The sequence below is a fragment of the Peromyscus californicus genome, unplaced genomic scaffold (genome assembly GCF_007827085.1).
Source record: "Peromyscus californicus insignis strain IS unplaced genomic scaffold, ASM782708v3 Scaffold_7__1_contigs__length_154581171, whole genome shotgun sequence".
Classification (NCBI taxonomy): domain Eukaryota; kingdom Metazoa; phylum Chordata; class Mammalia; order Rodentia; family Cricetidae; genus Peromyscus; species Peromyscus californicus.
Window position 1 is genome coordinate 45,093,609 of NW_026294595.1, and position 13,454 is coordinate 45,107,062.

The following is a 13,454-nucleotide window of genomic DNA, read 5'->3' on the forward strand; positions in this document are numbered from 1 at the left end:
TTTGTGCCCAAAGATGTTACATTGTGGTTTAATATCGCCACCCTTTCCTCCAACCTGGTCCTTTGCCTCTCTGAAGTAGCTTTGTCTTTGCCAAGAATCTGCTCCTCTACTTCAATTCTGGATTGACTTCCACTGATCCCGCTTGAGACAGCAATGACCATGATTTATCTGGAGTTAATAATAATAAGCATGACTTAAAGATAACTGGAAAAACATGCCCTATCCCAATATATATCTTCTTTTTTTTTTCTTGGATGTACTATGAGACCACCTCACTCCAATTTGAGAATGTATCATGAAAGAACAGCTATGGCTAAATTTACATAGGGCACTGGTGAAGGGACTGGATATATATACGTACTTTTTCTAATTAACAATTACAATACCTCCATAAGATATATATTATTATCAATGATTTATAGTTGACAGGACAAAAGCTCAAAGACTTCAGTAGCATGTCCAATTTAACACAAATAAGACAGAGTAGAAGCAGTCTCATATTTCAGTCTGTCTCAATCTACTATACCCAGGGCACTCTACCTGGCAGAATGGAGTCTAGAAGAACCTTGGGCATCCTTAAGTTCATTGTAGCTTATATGGAAGCAGTGTTTGGCATTTTCCCCTTAATGTCTTTTATTTAAGCACCTTTTCACTTCTAGGTTGTGTTCATTCGTGCTTAGCCAAGGGTAGAGCAGATACATGTACTTTATAGGCTGATTGATTGAGTGCAACCTCCAACCTTTTTGTCCCTGCCAGGTAACAGGAAATTAAATCACTGAGATTTGCTCCAGGCCAGAAGTTCATTGACTAGGACAAGGTCCCTTTACTTATTGTTTTTTAGCTTAAAGATACCATTAACACCACAATGCCCTATAGCCAGAACAAAGGAATGTTTTCAAGTGATGGATATAAGGTTTGTCCTTAAAGGGTGAGATATATGTATATCCATCAGCTTTTGATTATACTCCTAGATTTTACTTTCTAGTTTGACTTAATCTTCAGTGTTTTCTAATTTCAAATATCTAATACTTAGGGAACCAATACTGAGATGAATACTTCAGTGACCAGTCAGCTGATTAATAACATAGGATAAGCACTTCTTGTTAAGGTCTTTAGTTAAATAATATTGTTTGTCTTACTAGGTAGTGGGGCATAGTTACAGAAATTAAAAAGAAAATAGATCTTAGAGTGGAGCTTATTTTCAACCTATAATACCCTCTGCTCACCACAGGTTTATGTCAAACTATGCAGAAAACTCATTCACCCCATTCTGGCATCTCCCAAATTTCAACCTGCCTCAACATTGATTCAAAGCCCATCTAGGTCTCACCTGAAGTCCCATCTGTCATTGTCTCCATCCTGGGGCAAGATTCCTCTCTTGTCACTTTTCAAGACATAGAGTCTTTTTCTAGGTATCTCTGGATATTTCTGCACCTTCAGCGAAATCAGAGAGCCTCAAAAGCATGACTGGCTTTTAATTTTTTTTTTACTAATTTTACTACAAACTACTGAAAAATTAAGCAAACTAATGAAAGTTAAGCATCTCTAGAGAGTCAGCCTGAAAGGTTCGGTATGTTGGTGGCTAGAAGGAAAGTCATTAACAGCCTATGACTCAGTCATACTAGCCTCTAGCTTTGACAATTCTATATACACCATTCCTGAAGAATTTCCAAATTCTTGGGCCTTTATTACATTTTTTTTTGACTAGTGAGAGACAAACTCTTCTTGACACTCTCTTTTTTTCTGTTTCAAAGTTGCCTCAAAGAATATTTTAAAACAATTACATTGAGCAACAAATGACATTAGAATGTATAATCTTAAATGAAAAGTCAATATATCATTGTGACATTTCAAACAACTAGGGAGCAAAGAAATAAGCATAAATCTTTTTTTCTATACACAACTACATTTTCTCACTCGGGTAAAATCTTATGTCACAACTAATTCATCTGCTTAGTGGCTGATGAGTTGTTTAGCGTTTGATTGGAGGATAGTTCCTTATTTCCAAATCCCTAAAAATTTGGGGTCTACTAGCTAAATGGCCCAATGGGTAAAGTACTTGCTTCAAGTCTGGGGACCTGAGTTCGATTCCTAGAATCCTGTTGGTAGAAGAAGGGAATTTACTCCCTCAGGTGGTTATACTCTGACTTCCCCACATGTACCATGGAGCACACACACACACACACACACACACACACACACACACACACTTAATTAATTATTAAGTATACTTTATTTAATTAAAACAAAACAAATTATTTGTGTATTTGGCTTAAGAGAATATTGTACTTCCTTATACATAACTCTTCTTTTATAATAATGCCATTTTAATATCTGCACACTATTTTCTTGTGCCGTGCATCACTAATGCCTTTTCAGTTGCTGTGGTAAAATTCCATAACCAAGACAGTTTATCGAAGGGAAGATTTATTTGGGTTTATAATCCAGAGGGGTAAGAGTACAATACTACCATGGCAAGTAAGTATGGCAGCGGGCAGATATGGTGACTGATAGCAAGCTGCATGCTCACACCTCAAATCCCAAGCAAGAAGCATAGAAGGAACAGTGAATGGCACATGACTTTGAAACTTGAAGGCCTTCCCCCACTGACAAATTTCCCCAGCAAGGCCATATTTCCTAAGTCTCCCCAAACAGCCACCAACTGAGGACCAGATATTCAAATGCCAGAGCCTATGGGGAGGAGAGTCTCATTCATACCACCACACTACCGAACACTGAAGTGATTTCCAGTACTTGTCTCACTGGAGTTTGCCATCTGGACCGTTCTGTTGAAATAGAGTCAGATATTTTAACATTTGTTCTAACCAGTCTCTTAATGGTCCTTAAAACATTATCTTGTGTGTAGTATCTCAACCCAACACCAAGAGGTCAGCTCAGAAATCATACACATACAAGAAATACTATACATACAGAGCAGGGTGTTTTTTTACATATTTAGTAATATACATATTACATATATAAACAATAAAAAAGAGGGCATGAACTTGAGAAAGATCAAGAAAGCTACATGAGAGGGGTAAGAGGGAGCAAAGGGGAAAATTAAGGAATTATGTCAAAAATAAAAATAATATTATAAAAACATTATTTTGAATGAATATATAAATATCAATGCCATTTTTAAATTCCTGGTTTATGATTTGCTTCCTTCTTGGCACTTATTATAAGTTTTACATTCACAAGCATTGACTGAGCAGCTCATCAATTCATTATCAGTCGTGAGTGCCTTATTTATGTAGCTGATTATTGGATGCATTTCAGTGTGCCAGAATGACCTAAGGAAGAATATTCTACTCAACTGTTTGTGGGGCAAGAGAAATTAGGAAGAAAGCCCCAACCATGAGAGAGGATGAAAGTCTGCCCACACTAAGGGGCATTTGAACATCATTAGGGGACCAGCCTGTTGAATGGGCACTTGGGCCCAGGTTCTAGAAGATTGATGGGGGCTGATGGAAGATAGGCATTGTCTGATTCTTTTCTTTTTTAAATTTTTTTCATTTTACATACCAACCACAATTACCATTACCTCCCCTCCTCCTGTTCCTCCCTACCTTCCCCCTCACCCCACACCCTATCCACTCCTTAGAGAGGGTAAAGCATCCCATAGTAGGTCAACAAGGTCTTGCACATCAAGTTGAAGCAAGCCCAAGCCCCTTCCCACTGCATCAAGGCTGAGCAAGGTATCCCACCATAGGGAGTGGGATCCATAAAGCCAGGTCATGCACCAGGGATTAAATCCAAGTCCCACTGCCAGGAGCACCACAAACAGACTAAGCCACACAACTGTCACCCACATTCAGAGGGCCTGGTTCGGTGCCCTGCAGGTTCCCCAGCTGTCCATCCAGAGTCTACAAGCTCCCACTAGCTCAGATTGGCTGTCTCTGTGGGTTTCCCCATCATGAATGTGATACCCCATGGTCATACAATCCTTCCTCCCTCTCTTTGACTGAACACCAGGTGATTGGCCCCATGTCTAGCTGTGGATCTCTGCATCTTCTCCCATCTGTCACTGGATGAAGGCTCTATGATGACAGTTGGGGTGGTCACCAGTCTGATTGTAGGAGAAGGCCAGCTCAGGCACCCTCTCCACTATTGCTAGGAATTTAAGCTGGGGTCATCTTGTGGATTTCTGGGAGTTTCCCTAGCACCAGGTTTCTCCCTCACCCCATAATGACTCCTTCTATCAAGATATCTCTTTCATTGCTCTCCCTCTCTGTCTCTCCCCTACTTGACCTTCCAGTTCCCTCATGTTCTCATCCTCCATCCCCTCCCCTCTCCACCACCCCCTCACAGTTTACCCAGGAGATCATATCTATTTCCCCCTACCAGGGCGTTTCATACATGTCCCTCTTAGTGTCCGCCTAGCTACCTAGCCTCTCTGGAGCAGTGAATTGTATGTAGTCTGGTTATCCTTTGCTTTACATATAATATCCACTTATGAGTGAGTACATAGCATGTTTGTCTTTCTGGGGCTGGGTTACCTTACTTAGGATGATTTTTTTTCTAGTTCCATCCATTTTCCTGCAAATTTCATGATGTTATTTTTTTTTTTTTTACGGCTGAATAATACTCTATTGTGTAAATGTACCACATTTTCTTTATCCATTCTTAGATTGAGGGGAATCTAGGTTGTTTCTAGGTTCTGGCTATTATGAATAATGCTGCTATGAATGTAGTTGAGAAAGTGTCCTTATGGTATGATTGATCATCCTTTGGATATATGCCCAAGAGTGGTATTGCTGGATCTTGAGGTAGATTGATTCCCAATTTTCTGAGAAACCGCCATACTGCTTTCCAAACTGGCTGTACAAGTTTGCACTCCCACCAGCAGTGGAGGAGTGTTCCCCTTACTCCACATTTGAGATCACTTCTTAAATATAACACCAGTACACAGACACTCAGAGCAATAATTAATAAATGGGACTTCTTGAAACTGAGAAGCTTCTGTAAGGCAAAGGACACAGACAATAAGACAAAACAACAGCCTACAGAATGGGAAAAGATCTCTACCAATCCCACATCTGACAGAGGGTTGATCTCCAAAATATATAAAGAACTCAAGAAACTAGAAGACACCAAAATACCAAACAATCCAATTGAAAAATGGAATACTGATCTAAACAGGGAATTCACAACAGAAGAATTTCAAATGGCTGAAAAACATTTAAGGAATTACTCAACATCCTTAGCCATCAGGGAAATGCAAATCACAATAACTTTGAGATACCATCTTACACCTGTCAGAATGGCTAAGATCAAAAACACTGATGACAGCTTTTGTTGGAGTGCATTGTCTGATTCTTAATTCACTCTCTGATACAGCTAACCAACATACAGAAAGAATCTGGTGTTTTTCCCCCTTCCATCCCTCTGCTGCACAAGGGCAGGTGCAAATTTACTAGGGGATATCAGGGAAGGAAAGTAGGGAGCAGGAAATGGAGCCAACATGTCCTCCCTTACAGGAACTGTTCCTTGACTTGGGAGGAAAGGCACAGTCTAGAAGTGTGTCCAGGATTACACCTCAGCAGAATCTGGGGTAGGACCTACTGCTGAGAAAACTATGTCTAATCTATGCATGTCTTCCCTGTCCTACTATATAAGGCTCCTAGATGAAATCTTACTTTTTTCTTTAGCAAATTGCCCTGTCAAATTTTGTCATTTGCTATATGTGGGTGATGCATGCCTAAAATTTAGGCACTGGGGAGGCTAAGACAAGTTTGAGGCTAGCCTAGACTACATATGGTGATTCAACCTCAAGATAAAGATAGATAGATTAGAAAGATAGATAGATAGATAGATAGATAGATAGATAGATAGATAGATAGATAGATATAGCAAGTGTTTTGTAGAGTTACTTCTCTTCACCACTACATTCTTCCAGCCTTTCTTCTCTATTTGCTGTTATGACATCTTCTCTGCTTCCTTTCTATGCATGTGGACACAGAAGTAAATGATGTGCAGAGGTGGCATATCCCAAACCCCAGGACACAAGGACAAAAATAGCTAAGGAACATTTTGTTGACTCACAAAGCTGCAAATGTGGCATGTTGCAGATATTCCATCTCAAATTATACTCATTTCTGCTTCATAGATAGAATCTGCATTGTGTAATGTGGTGGGTGTGTGTGTGTGTGTGTGTGTGTGTGTGTGTGTGTGTGTGTGTCTGTCTGTCTGTCTGTCTGTCTGTCTGTCTGTCTGTGTGCTGGATAAAGTATCATGGCCCCCTTGCTGACCTGCAGTGCCCAGAAGGGTGTTCCACTGGCATTGTCCCAGAAGGAGCAAAGGAGCAACTGTCTCTTTATACAAGCTCAAAATAGAAGTGCCCTTTTCAATACTGCTTGACATTGTAAAGCTCCTATCTTTTTTTCTGACTGACTGTAACCACGGGGTCACTCATCCACAACACCACTCTGTAGGTGAGTCCTTTGCTCACACCCAGCCAGCTATGCTTTTTAAGGCTGAGTCACATTTCACTTTCTTGTTTGTTTTAAACTAAATTTAGTACTGTGTGTCTCAATTCTTAATGGTATCTCTAACAACTCCCAAATTAGAAAGCTCTTCAAACTTCTCCAGCAATGTGTTGTTCCTTTGCTTTTTCAAATCATCTCACGGTGTTAACATAATAACTAATATTTGTACAGTGCCTTACAGTTTACAAAATACTTTCAAACTTATCATCTCTAAAAAGGAGATTTACTAGGAACTCTCTCCCAATGCCGATATAGGCTTGAAGCCTTGAAGACACCAACTGGCTTAGGATGCAGGTATATGTCAGTGGTCTAGCACTTGCCTGGCACCTACTCAGGCCCTGGGTTCAAATCATAGTATCACTTTCCTCCACAAAGATGTTATGTAGATTGTGTTTGCCAAAGGCTGTACTGATACAGACTTTAGATTAAATCTCATCTCCTGTCTCCAGACACCTCAAAGTTTATCACACAATACTGCTTCCTTTCTTGTCCTTCCTGTCCATTGATGGTAAACATAGTGGTTATTGTTTAACAAGACACAAAACAAACTTCATATTTAAAAAGACATTTGAAAGCAAAATGTATGTTTTTGCATGAAATCAAGACATAAAATCAAAGCCAGGAACTTCTACAGATACTAATGTCTAACATTTATTATTTATAACGCACCACACTCCATACTGATTGCTTTCCAAACTTTCTGATACAGTTAGTGTAATGATGAATCTATGAAAGTAGTATCAACATTATCCTCTTTTCTAAGTGAGAAACTTAGTTGTAAGAGGCCATGTAACTCACTTGAGCTAGAAAGTGGTGTGATGGGGACTTGAACCCAGTACACATGAGTCCATTGAGCATGCCCTTAACTCTTAAGCCATTGAGATAAGAAGGCTAGGTCCATAATCAAATTTCAGTTATAATTCTAGTTGTTCATTTAGTGACAACATTAATGGGAAATATTTTCACTTTCTCTAATTTAGATGTTTTTCTGTAAAATGATAAAAACATGTCCCAAAATTCAGTGCCCAGTCACTAGTTAATAGATGTCTACTAGCGTTCTGCTGACACTGACTGCCCTTCATTTCTTTATTTCTGGGATATGTGATGAGCAAATGCTATGTCTGCCATCTCTATTTTCTGCTCACTTGGTTTATAGAAGCTCCCAAGGCTACCCCACCGTACTTCCTTCTTCCCTGGACTTAAACAATTGTTTCTATATAGATAGTCAGAACTGTTTTTATCTTGACCTTTTTGCTGTTGTTTCAAATGAAGTTGTAACTGCAGCATCATTTTTGGTGGGAGCATAAGCACTGCTGTGGATATTGCTCTGTATAAATAAACACTGATTGACCAGTGGCCAGGCAGGAAGGATGGGGGGACTGCCTGGAGCCACTGCCAGGACAAAGAAGATGTAAAGCACCGGTAAGCCATGAACCACGTGGCAAAGTAAAAATTAATAGAAATGGGCTAAATATAAGAGTAAGAGCTAGACGATAAGCCTGAGCTAATGGCCAAGCAGTTTAAATAATGTAAGAGTCTGTGTGTTTAATTTATAAGTGGGCTAAGGGACTGGCAGGACTTAGAGGGAGCTGGAGAGAAATTCTCCAGCTACAAAGCACTCTATCTTGTCTGGATATTTTTTTTCATTCAAAATGCCTGAAGTTGTGTGATTATTTTCTGAAACTCTTTCAGTGTGCTACTATTACATGTATAAAATAAATTAATTTTCACTACAATCACCTCCTGCCTATACTACATTATTTAAATTGGAGGCTTCCTGAAAAGGACACTTCCTTTTCCTGATCCGTATTTTTTTTCAGCCAATAGACTAGATCATGGACCAATGCCTCCAGCTCAGGGCAGTGGTACTTGATGGTTCTCTACATGTAGTGAGATTTGTTTTCAAACACCTGCCAACCCAAAGGATCCATTGTCTTTCTCCAAGATTTTTAACTTTCTCTTTTTCTCAGCCCTTAAATTTAATTGGACTAACTTTCCCTTTGCTTTTGATCTACAGTGACTTGGTAAAACCCTTCTGTGAAACCTCTCTTTAAAAAGGCAACATTTTATATACAGTATCATGACTTAAACTGCATTTCTTTGTGAATATGGCCAAGAACCAAAACTCTGAGCTCAATGTCAAGCCTGATGCCATTGTTATACAACAAATTTGAAATTCCTTTAATTGAAACAGACGTTTTATGATCTGAGTATTTCTGTAAACTCAATCCATACAACCAATGTAGCCAAAACTAGAAAACATTAACAGACATAAAATTATAAGTTGGACATGTGGATGAGCTTTATTGGTATTGTAAAATATTATGGTAAGACTTTCCATCAAAATTTCCTCATTTTAAGGCACTACATTAAAAATACACTAAGAATTGAGAGTGGTGCCCACAAATTAGGAGTGGAACCTATTTGGATTCATGGTGCTCACTCCAGACAATCACATCTTTAAGCATTTAGCAGATGGCCAGAACTAAGTCTGCAATAGAGACGGAGCCAACACACAGTGTGACAGACCATTGACAGAGATTTAACTTCACCTGGAAATAAGCTTGTGGATGAAAACTGTGTGTCTGAGAGTGATATTTCTATAACATTGGCAGTCTTCATAGCTGAATCCTAAGTGTCTCTCTATAGAACTAAGTCTTGGTTAATTTGGTGGTAAGCTATTACTGAGTAAGGGAGGGATGTAGTTATAGAGGTATGGGAAACTGCTGAATGGATTACTTTGTGTAGGGAAAACAAAATCTTCATGGGAGGAGCGACCTAGATGTGTGGTACTGGTAATTTGTTGACAAGTTAGAATAATCTATCATAAACCTAATTGTGTTATATTGTTCATAATTTTCATTAAATAACTGAGAGAAACACGTTAAGTAAGGAAGGATCCTGGTTTCAGGGATTTCAATGCAGGGTCAACTGACTCTGCTGTTTGTGGGTTATGGTGATGTAGAACATCACACCAGGAGGGCATGTCAGAGCAAATATGTTCATCTCATGGTATCCAGGAAGCAGAGGGAAGGATAGAGGAAGGGGCCAAGATATACCCTTCAAAATCACACACACACACACACACACACACACACACACACACACACACACACACACACACACACACGGAGGGCGGGGGAGGTGAAAAAGAGAGTTATTTCCACTGTCTACCTTCTACAGTTTCTACTCCTCCCAGTAGTCTAGCCCAAGTCTGATGGCATCCATGGATTACACCATTGATTAAGTAAGGCTCTCCTGATCTGATAATCTCTAGAACAGGCTCACAGACATGCTCAGAGGTGTGCTCCATTAATCTCCTAGGCATTCCTGTATCCCATCCAATTTATCATCAAGATTAACTATCAAAATAATGAAATGGAAAGGAAAAGAACAAAGAACGTTCTTTTTGAGGCTTATGAAATCATACTGCAACAGTGAACACCTTTCAGGCTGGTGCAAAGCTCTTTAATTGTGACTGTTTTAATCCTCACATTTTGTGTGATAGACACTGTTTATATTTGAATTTCACACCCGAGGAAAGTGAGGTAAAGAAAATTTTCACAGCTAGTCTGAAAAGAATATGCTGCATCTAACATAGGGGATGTACCTGTGACCCTAAGAGGAAAGCTTGAGGAGAGATGATAGATAGGGAATGCTTGTGGAGAGCTACACTTCAGCATCCCCATCAAACTTTTTAAGAGTTCGCTTCAATGACTTCTAATCTAGGCTGTTACTTTTTTTGTGGCGGAGGAGGGAGTCAGGATAGGAGTTGTCACAGAAGTCTTCCATGTCCCTCCCTCTCACTGTGCATCTGCAGTCATAGATATCACAGCAAAATTAGGCTCCTTGCTCTTCATAGTCAGCAGGAGCACTGCAACTGGAGTCTATGTTGATGTCAATGACCCGTATTACCACATATAGTCATGTGGATGCCCATGGTCCATGCTGCCACATGAAGCCATGTTGATGTCTGGGCTGTGCTGCCTCCAAGGGCCGTGTCTGAGTCCTTAGTCCTACTGTAACTGGGTCTGTGCTGATGTCCATGGCTGGGTCTATGGTTCTACCGCAGCTGGGGGCCATGTCCCTGATCTATGCTGTTGCCAGAAACCTTGTAGACGCCCAGTGTGCTCTTAAAGTCACCTCTTCTACAGTCCTTCTTTAAGTGGTTTCTGATTTTTTTTAAAAGCAACAAAATGAATACAATTTGATTACTCAACAAATATGTCAGACACATCATCTTCATTTCACAGACTAGCTGGGCAGGAACAGATAGGTCTCAGATGGGTTATTGAGTATACAGGGGTGCTAGTAATACTCCTAGGAGAACTCAGTCCATCATTATACCTTTGAATTTACTTGCCATGAGACTCATTCCCCGAAGACATCAATATTTGTCTCAGGTTTCCACAAAAATGAGCTTGTGGGATGCTTCATCACACTTTCAATGGTCTAAAAACTCTTCTGTGGTGAAGACATGATGAGTACTATCTGTATAGTTGGAGGCCCAGAACATGGCAGTGTTACTGAACTAAATTCAGTTGAGTGGAACAGGCATTCTGCCATGCTTTGATTCTGACTAATATTATTTAGCTTCTAAGTTCAAAAAAGTAAAAATTGGTCAGTGTAAATGGAAGGACACAGAGTGAATCACAGAAGAGTTCCAAGGCTGTTCAGTCTCTAAGCAGCATGTCACCCTCCCCCACTACGAAGGCAGGCCATTGAATTGAAGGGTTTCTTGACATCTGACAGTCACATTTATAGTTCTATGAGCTTTCAGTTGGTATAAAGATTCAGAAAAGCCAGTCTAGGGAAAGTTCCAGAAGATACACCATAGTTAGATTTTTAGAGCAAATTAACAAGGAAGTAAACATATGTTGGTCCAGTGACTGTTCATCCTAACCATAATGTAAAGTTCCTTAAAAAACAATGGTCATCTTTGACCTCATTTCCTTCCAGTTTATGAGTTTGTTCCTTGTGGCTGCTACTGTAACATGAGGCTAAAGTGATTTCTTTTCACTTTCCAGTCTATTATTGCTGTAAGGCAAGAACGAATTTTCAGTTGCTGTGAACATGGCCTGAATGTCTGGGAACATTTCCTAGACAACTCAGACAGCAAAATATGAATGAGGAAGAGGTCTACACACCACATGACTCTTTGGCCAAGAAATCAGGAGCATAATCCATTTTACCGGAGACACACAAAGGTAGAAAGAACATCTCAGTAGCTAGGTGGTCATAATTTTAAAGTTCTCAGATGTGGATCAGAAAGAGCAGAGAATAAACTATGAGTAGTTCTCTTTTAAAATATTTTTGTAACAATCCAACAATCTATTTCCCCAAGATCATTCCTGGAATGCATGTCTGTTGAATCAAATGGATGATATAAAGTGGAGGATAAAAGACATGCTCAAAGTCAACTGGTTTTTTTAAAATCACATCTTCTCTGAATCTCTCTTTCCTCTAGTATATATATATATATATACATATGTATATATATATATATATATGCATGTGTGTGTGTGTGAAAAACTACCCATCTTTGTTTGATTTCCAGTATTCTTCAAATACCCCATTCATGACTGTCATTTTTCTGCCTCTCTCTCATTTTTAACACATACAGTATTTTATTTCCCTTTCCACTTTGCTTGGGCTGCCAGCATCTCACTCCATTCAAGTAACTGGATTTGCGCATGGTTTTATATTTTTAAACAATCACTCTAACAATATCCCAACTGTCTCTGGAGGAAGGAATACAATCTTAAATATAAATCAGCCTGAGACAAGTGAAAGCATGCTCAAGTAAGGCATCCAATCCCCCTTCCGATTTCCAAAACCACGCTGAGAAATAGTTGAGACCAGCTACAGAAAATATGGCAAAGGTGAAAAATGACAGTGTGAAAAGCCCCTGGTTATATCAAATTTTGCTTTTTTATTACTTTGGACTTGCCAATAAATCTGAGAGTCATGCCTTTTTAATATGTTTCCTGGGTCTCTACTCACGCTTGCGTTTGGCAAGATGAAATTCCAGTAGACTGTTTAGAGTCCTCTTGTTCCTACAGCAGCTGAACATCTCAATGGGCCAGCCACAGCTCAAGAACAATGAGAGCAGCCAACTCCAATCTATTTCTTTCCTTCCTTCCTAGCTGTCGTAGCAGGGACTGCTGATGTTTGATGTGCAGCAGATATTTGAGAAATATTTCCAAAAGGCTCAAAGCACATTGTGCAAAATAGGAAAGCGCATCTTCCATACATATTGTGTATGTGTGTATGTATGTATATCTATTACACACATATAGAAAGGTATTGATATATACATACAGAGATGTGTGTGTGTGTGTGTGTGTGTGTGTATGTGTAAGGAATGGAAAAGTGGTTAAAGGTATGAAAATAAATAATACACAATGGTCCACTGAATCCCCAGTCTGTTCAAAGTGTCTTAGACATGTCATATTTATTCTTATAACTATCCTTTTTGAAAGATAAAAAAGAGAGTTAGTAAGGTGATAATTCAGTGGGTAAGTGGGTAAGGACACTTGGTGCACAGTTGTGAGAACCTGAGTTCAGTTTGCAACATGCACATAAAAATCCAGGTAAGACTGCATTTGCTTGTACCATCCACACTATGAAGGCAGAGACGAGAGTATTGCTGATGTTTACTGGCCACCATCCTAGCTCCAATTTAAGTGTGAGGCCCTGTCTCAAGAGAATAAGGTGGAGGGTTACAGAGAAGGACACCCAGTGTCCTCTTCTAGCCTTCATATGTGCACACACACATACAGAGAGAGAGAAAGAGAGAAAGAGAGAGAGAGAGAGAGAGAGAGAGAGAGAGAGAGAGAGAGAGAGAGAGAGAGAGAGAGAGAGAGGAGGGACAAGGTGATTAAATGATTTGCTAATGGTCCCCTAGAAAACGCATACAAACACAAAGAAGAATAGGAGAAAGAAGATAGAGAACTAAAAGGTATT

General features: G+C 39.6%; 1 protein-coding gene across 17 annotated transcripts in view; it reads left to right on the forward strand.

Annotated features, from left to right (window-relative positions):
• The window catches only part of B3galt1 (beta-1,3-galactosyltransferase 1), a 568,919-nt gene that overhangs the window by 427,031 nt on the left and 128,434 nt on the right, over positions 1 to 13,454 (forward strand). The gene's annotated exons all lie outside the window — the stretch shown is intronic.